Below are 8,285 nucleotides of genomic sequence, written 5' to 3' on the forward strand. Positions count from 1 at the left end.
CTAAACAGATCATTTTAAGAAATAATCCTGAAACACGTCGATTTTGATTTCAATTTACCGTATTTTAAAATGATAATCTAATATACAGGCTGAATTACTTTCGAGTAATGACTTCACCGTCATTTTTTTTTTAATGGAACACTCCCATTTTGTCTCAATTTTTCGATTACTCTAGCTGAGCTGATTCCAAAAATGTATCACATGTTGATTGCAATTGGTACAGGGTGGACCATGGGCGCCCGCAGAAATTTTTCTCAGGGGGGGCAAAATGAAAATTATTGAAAAACGATAAGGCGTCCATGATTGTCATTGAAAACCGGAAAATTGTTGTGAATCCATTACTTTCCTTTTTTCCTTGCCCTTTGGATTGAGAAAGTTATATTGAGGGTGTTGTGCTGAAAAATGATACAATCAAAATCTCAGGGGGGACCATGGCCCCCCCTGGCCCCCCTCTGCGGGCGCCCATGGGGTGGACAAAAATACAATAGTTTTGTGTGTGCTCATAAAGTAACGCGTAACATTCTTTTTTTGTTAAATTGACAATATTATCAAAAATACTTATTGTCTAGCAGCAATTGGTTTGAATGTAACACCTTGTAGTTTGTTACATTTTTAGATTAATAAAAATGAGCTATTTCCAAACATATTTGGTACTTGTGGTCTAGCAGACAGAATATGAAAGAAATTATTTCTTATTTTTATACATTTTTATTAATCTAAAAATGTAACCAACTACAGGGTGTTAAATTCGAAACAATTGCCGCTAGACAACGAATAATTTTGGTAATATTGTTAATTTAACTAATAAATAATGTTACGCGTTACTTTATGAGTACACCCAAAACTATTGTATTTTTGTTCACCCTGTGCCAATTGGAATCAACATGTGATACATTTTTGAAATCAGGTCAGCTAAATAAATCGGAAAATTGAGACAAAATGGGGTGTTCCATTTACAAAAAATGACGGGACGTCATTACCCGAAAGTAATTCACCCTGTATATTAGATTATTATTTTGAAATACAGTAAATTAAAATAAAAATCGACATGTTTCAGGAGTATTTCTTAAAATGATCTGTTTAGCTAAAAATGAATTTGTTCCATACTTTACTGACACAGTGTAGAAAGCATTGAGAATGCATATTGTTGCACAGGGAGGCCATGAGCCTGGTTGCATCAATGAACAATAACAGCAGTTTTGATAGATATTGATTCAATGACAGCTTCTGAAAGTATCGTATATCTCTCAATAATACCATGTTAAATGTTATTTATTCAAATTAATACCTTGTAGCCAAAAGTTTATTGAATTTTTTCTTCTTGAAAGCAACTACGGTTTTACTAGTAGAGGGATCATCTTATTCCGAAACACCCTGTATATGTAAATGATCATTTAAAAAAAAATTCGAGAAGGAAAGTCACATACATAATAGACTAGATATAGATGCATATTAATATTCACTATTCCTGGAAATGTAACACACGAAATACAAAAAATGAAAATCATGTTCCATACACTGCTTTCAACTGCAATAACATAAATATTTTCCTCATTGAAACTTCTTCACGAAACAGAAGCGACCACATTTATGAATCAGGATTTATGATAAGAGAGTGGATAACAAGAATTGCCCAACGCTCTTCATGAAGCAACAATTACCGTGAGAACGGACAGAAAATATCGAAATATAGGGAACATCTTCCGTGTCTAGTCTTAAGAAGGACATACACTAGCGAACTTATACGACCATCATAGTTTTCGCGATAAATTATAAATTATTAGCCATAATATCAATAACTAACTGAAAAGTGAAAAGCAAGAGGAAATAACAACTTTTGCGTAAATATTTGGAGGGGTATTCTCATCATTATTTGAATCAAGCTTAATTTATCATTTCAAACACTTAATTTTGATTATTGATGTAGACAACAAGGAGAATCTTTGCACAATCGCATTGTCATCTTTAGAAGCTGAATATTTAAATGAGTAATGTAATAATATTTGTCTTATTTCTTTCTGCACTTCTACCTATTCACAAGAATTAAGTTCAGGATTAAAAATCGAATATAAGTACAATTTTCTTCTTGAATTGACGAGAGAATACAATTCGAATATTTACTTCAATAATGTTTGTGTTCGATTAAATTCGTATGAAAACAAGTCGCATAACAATTCTAATTTTTTAATTTCACTAAAATAGAATATTGCAAATTTTAAGGTCGAGTAAGGGAATCGACGTGTATGGAACGCTTCAAACGAAGTGTTATTCGAGAGAGCTCTAGAAGGCTCCAACATTTTTATTCGGTTACACTTGCAAAATATTTTGTAATGCTAATTCGACATTGAAATTTTGCATGGCACTGTAATACTCAATGAAATATATTCAAAAAATTGAATCAGATAACTTTCTAACCACTGCGTCCCTTATTACTTTGGAGGTTCAGAATATTTTCGGGAATAATTGTAAAATAATCTGGTTGGATTCAGGTTCGACCGACATCTCAATCAAAATTCAATTACGAATTTAATGTGTTCCTTATCAACTGGAATAATTGTAAATTGTTGATAGTATAGTACGAAAAACTTCACAGTTATTTTACAAGAGTATACAAAAAATTCATCATAAAAGTTAGTAGATGCGATATTTCCGCTCCAGTCCTAACTGTATAGAATTCTAAGTAAGTTACACTTTCTTTAAATTCAGATAATATTCATACGACGCTCAAGAGGTGAACATCGCGGATGTACAAAAACCTGTTTTGAAATTTTACATTGGACGATCCAGTTGATTTGTCAAAAAAAAATTACATATTCGATTTACATGTATGATTGAAAATACCACGGTAAGTGAGTAGGAAATGAATACAAGTACGTATAGAAGCCGGTATAGTGATGGAATAACATCAATATCAAGAACGCATGTTGTAAAAAATCTACGAAACTGATTGTGGTAAGAGTAAATGAGAAAATTATACTTACGAGGAAAATTTTGGTTGATGATGAGCCAGTTTGCACTAATAATCCCAATATAACAGGTGACAGTAAACCAGCGATAGGTCGTGATTGTGTTAAAAGTGAGTTGATACTGAACGGACTATCCACTGAAATAGCTAAAGGTAAATGAATCGAAGACGGTGTAGGTACTCTGTATATAATGTTTCCAACGTTAAGATTCTTCAAATAGTACCTGGACCTAAATTGTCTGAATTTGTGAAAACCGAAATCTTTCTTCTCTTTCTAAATAATTGTCCTCGTATATTATCTTTCTCCAATTAGTCATTTGGTCAACTCAACATTGGGTATCTTCATTCCCCCACCACTCTAGAATAGTTCGGCTTTCGAGCTTTATCTTTCAGCCATCATGACTAATTTTGAAAGCTATTTGAGAGCCCTTTTGACCTAAAATTGGCAAAACCTTGAAAAGGTGCCATTTCTTTTTGTGTTCATTTTGATTGATGCATTTTGAAGATTTCAAGATAGGTGGACAGGCGCAGTAATGACCGTGCACGCGTATGAACCACGTGTTCAGGTACAACATTACGCAAATTAAAAAACCAACTCATATTTCTCAGATATTCCTATTGAGCAATATATATTTAATAAAAATATTTTAATGGAAGATTTTTTTTGATCGAAGGATTAGATAATGTTTTGTTCGAGAATATTATGCGGACTATCTCTCATTTCGAAATTTACTAAAGGATTTATCAAACTGCTGAATTTCAGATAGCCCTCGCACAAACTGTTGTATTGTGATTTGAAAAATTATCATAAATGATGAATGGAGTTAATGATTTTGTTATAATTTTATTGGCTTCAATTATCTTTTCTAGCAATAACTTATAGACGAAATCATAATGAATTTAAAAAATTTCAATGATAATTGTAGAGAAGGGAGTCTTCAAGAATTTGAATAAAATATAAAGAAACTGATAACTGAAAAACTATGGGCTTGGAATTATTGATTACATGAAGGACAATTTCTGATTGCATTTTTTGCCTTCAATAGTATACTCAAGTTAGGCAGGTTGATAAAAACCAATTTTTCAAGGAATATGTAGGATTGAAAAATCTAATAAGAAAATGTCCGTCAGCCTTTCAAAAGCTTTCCCGGGAGCATAAAAGCTTTTTGTTTTGAATAAAATAAAATGAATTCCACAAATTATAATATAAACAAGAAGCCCGAGCACTATTTGTATGAAATTTGGAAAAAAAACGACTGTTAGCTATCAATAAATTTTCTAAGAAATAATCAAAGAAACATAATTAAACTAATTCATATCTCGGTAACTTTATCATGATATCGGAAACATATTGCTGAGATGATATTGAATGAAATATTGCTCAACACAAAGTCCTAGCACTTATTTTTTCTGAGTAGTGAATTTTTGAAATTTCTATTAAGATTTCGGAACAGGCGACCAGTAGTTCGAAGCTTATAATTTTTTTACGTAAATTTTTATTCTCAAATTCGTTGGAAGTGGGAAAATATTTTCGTATTCGGCATTATTGAATCACGAATTAGGTATAAATCAATAGAAAACCTTCGAAAATCCCCGGGTGTGATAAGAAAATTTTATGCTCTTTCCATTCTTCGAAGAACGTGACCAAAAGAATAATCTCAGACGAATTATAAAACATTTATACTGATACTGAATAGGTATAGTTCATCACTAGCAATCATTATTTACCAACTCTTTTGTCTCAATCTTATCGATCGAATACATCAATTCTCGATGAGATTATTAATCTTTTCAGGGGAAAAACTCAATGGCAAAAAAAGAATAATTCCAGACCACAAGTAATGCAGCTCATGTAATGATTTTTATGGCTATAGATCTTATATAACAAGAGTAACATAAATAACAATTCAAGTGACATCTAAAATTATAAAGAGTAGGTAGATGACGAATCAAGAAGCAGTTTTGCTTGACAAAAAAATTTGTCGACTATGAATAGCATTTTAAAATATGTCCATTGTTATCAACAAGTGGTCTGTATGATATTTCCCTATAAAAAATGTTTTCTTAGGAAAACCACTCGCGATGAAGCAGATTCACTTCAATTACTCTCGTAGAAAAATGATTGATTGAGAGGACAAGTTGACGTTATATAATTTTTTAAACTGATTGAGATCATTAAAAAATTTTAAATGTTCTCTTCCGTAATATATTATGCAATGCTAGTAGTAGAATTGTTCATGAAAAAAGTTATCATTGCAATTATTGTTTCCAGATGACACATCACAACAAAAATTTTTTAATATTTTTTTAAAATTTATAGCTGTCTTATTGAAATCTTATTGAGAAATAATAGCAATTAATAAGAATTCCTAGGCAGAACAACCAGAAAATTGGATGAAAGAACTTTATAAAGCCCAAATATTTAAATGAAAATCGAAAAAAAAAAAAATCTTAATTACCTTGATGAATGTTCACTGGTTTTGATTCATATGAAATTGACTGATGCTGGAAACTGGGGGGTCACCACAAGCGGTCCTTAAAAAAAAACGTGACATCTAGTCGATTCGTATTATTCTCAACGAATGATATAAATGTTATGTGCATTTTCAATTGTACCATACAAAATATCGTACTTATACAATAACTTGAGTGGGAAAATCAATGAAAGTGTTATAGCTTCACTGAGGATATAAAAAATTCTGAAAAAAATTCATTCGAAAAGAGGTTTCAACAAAATATCCAGATTTATAAATTCGATTTCGTTCATTATTTCTACTCATAAAAATTTGAAATTTTTCAACCCCCATTAATTTTTCACAGTTTACGTTTTGGAATGTGAAAATTGGGATAAAAAAATGTCGTAAACTATGAAAAATAGTTGGTAAAACGATAGATTGCTATTCCACATTGATATCCTTAGATCAAGAACAAGATCCATTAATTTTAAAGGCAAAAATCGAGGAAGGAAAAATTAAAAAAATGTAATTCATGGAAACTTGACAAACTGCAATCATAAAATTGTGAATATGAATTGTTAGAATGGTTTAAAATACAATATTATTCACCGCAAAGTCGTTGATCCCATAGTTTCATAGTTGTGTATTTTGGATATTTTTATTTGGATTTATGAACGATTGACTGGTTAAAATCTGGCCACAGGGTACCAACTCAAATTTTTTTTCGTTCGAGATATTGTGTTGAAAACGGAAATAATAATAAACCAAAGTTTAATATTTGAACTGTTCATTCCTATCCCTTGTTCATAGTTACGATCATATACGATTCTAAAAAAAATATGATAAGGTTTGGTTTTGGTGTACCCTCTTAGGATTTTTTAGAAGTTAACTAATTCCATATATTGATAAGTATAATTAATTTATATGTTAACGTTTTGTTCTGAAATGCCTGTATTCTTCTATTTTCATTCTCAAGAAATTCTAAATGAATTTAATATATGATGCACTTAGAGGTAAGAAACTTCAAATCAAATTTTGTTGTATTCAGTTTTATTCTTCCCATTATCAATTGAATTTCTTTAATTATGTCTGATGTGTACGGAACGTGGTGATTATTTTCTTGTACACAATGCTATTTTCGAGGAATCCCATTGTCAGATTATTTGAATTTAATCATGAGGAAGTGACTGGTGTACCATGTCAATTTTGCCTGCGATAATCTTGATCTTGAGGAATGCTTCCTCTATTTGCAATTCGTACTTTGACAGTGATATTGACCTTAGACATGTATTTCTTTGACCTGTTCTATTCTATTATTGCAATTACTGTCTGGAAGAATAGCTACGAACACCTTTATTAGATAAACGAAAAGTCCTTTTATTTGTAACTCATGTAAGTACACACAATTCTCAAGTAATGCAGTTTCGAGATAAGGGTAATAATTTTTTTATAAATTTTGGAAAAACCACTAATGACATTTTAGCTGAATAAACTCAACCGAAGTGAATTGAATTACCCTATCTTTTCATTCATAAATTCCTTTTAATTGTTTGATAAGTTCAATTCTTGTTTTTTTTTTTGAAACCCTCAATAAAATCGTGTTTTTTCAACATTAGATATATTTCATAGATGAAATCCAACCTTTTCATTTGTTTGATATCTCAGAAACTTGATAACATATAATCATCATGCTAGAATAACGTATTGCTGTTATGATACTAAATTCATTACATTTTTTTTTCATTCGAGTTGAGATATTTTGCGATGAAAGAAATAATGAACTATCCTTTATTACTTGCAGTTTTTCACTTTTACTGTTATTCATTAGGTATTATGAAATACTCTTCAAAAATAAACATTTGTCTAGAGTATTATCGAACAATTAACAACAGCAGTGTTATAAGAAATAATAATTGAATTATAAATTTTTCAGAATTATCTTGTTTACATTACTATTGAACGCTGTGGCCATAACAAGTATTTCGCTTCATTTCAGAGATATTCAATAAGCATTGTATTCGTGAATATTTTAAAGAGATAACTTTCGTTGGACTATCTTCCTTTCTGCAATTTCATTTATTAATAATATGCAAATTATGTTGCGCCAATTTTATTATTGACATTTTCCATATTGAGGAGTGCATCTGCTAACCAGAAGAGATGAATGACTGAGATAATTAAGATAATATGATGAATCCATACCAACTGAAAACATCAACATGAAGACAAAACAAAAACAAGACTTTCATGCAGGAAATGTGTACTTGCTGCAAGTTTTTAAAGGACAAACACCTAGCTCAATATTCTCGTAGTGTTTTCCTATAGAACAATCTATAGCATTTTAGTTGCACATGACACAGAAAATATAGAAGTTCATGAACAAATTATTACCATAAAAAAATACATGGCTTGTCAAACTTGTATATAGTCTTTTCTAAAAGAAACTCCTTCACTCTCCTATTAAATACCGATGCACCAAGCTGTTTGAAATGATTTGGATGCCTATTATACAGTTTGAGGCATGTATGATTAGGATCTTGTTGGGTTTCCTTTATCCTGGAATAAGGAATAGCGGAGTTGTCCTTTTCACGAGTGTTATACCGATGATATAGTCAGAATTTCTGATAAATTCGTCCTGTTTGTTGTGAACATAGTTGACACAGGTAAGTATAAACATTGATGTTATCGTCGGTATTTTTTTCCTCTTAAAAATATCTCTACAACTCGCATGTAGGGTTATGGTTCAAAAAACATGATGCAATCTCCTTAATCTGATGTCAAAACTTACTGGTCTGTGACATGTAATGATCACATAAAATGAGTAGATACATCAACACAATGTATGAATGTAATAGAGTAGATAC

General features: G+C 30.8%; 1 protein-coding gene across 2 annotated transcripts in view; it reads right to left on the reverse strand.

Moving 5' to 3' along the window:
• Positions 1-5,525, reverse strand: part of LOC123685633 (solute carrier family 41 member 1-like) — a 34,366-nt gene extending 28,841 nt beyond the window's left edge. The window contains exon 1 of one of the 2 annotated variants that reach the window (XM_045625392.1): positions 5,425-5,525. The gene's annotated coding sequence lies outside the window, so the exon portion shown is untranslated. Of the gene's footprint in view, positions 1-2,981; positions 3,195-5,424 lie in introns of those variants that run through there. The other variant, XM_045625388.1, reaches the window with a different exon arrangement.
• Positions 5,526-8,285: the final 2,760 nt, after the last annotated feature.

This window comes from Harmonia axyridis, chromosome X (assembly GCF_914767665.1).
Source record: "Harmonia axyridis chromosome X, icHarAxyr1.1, whole genome shotgun sequence".
Lineage (NCBI taxonomy): Eukaryota > Metazoa > Arthropoda > Insecta > Coleoptera > Coccinellidae > Harmonia > Harmonia axyridis.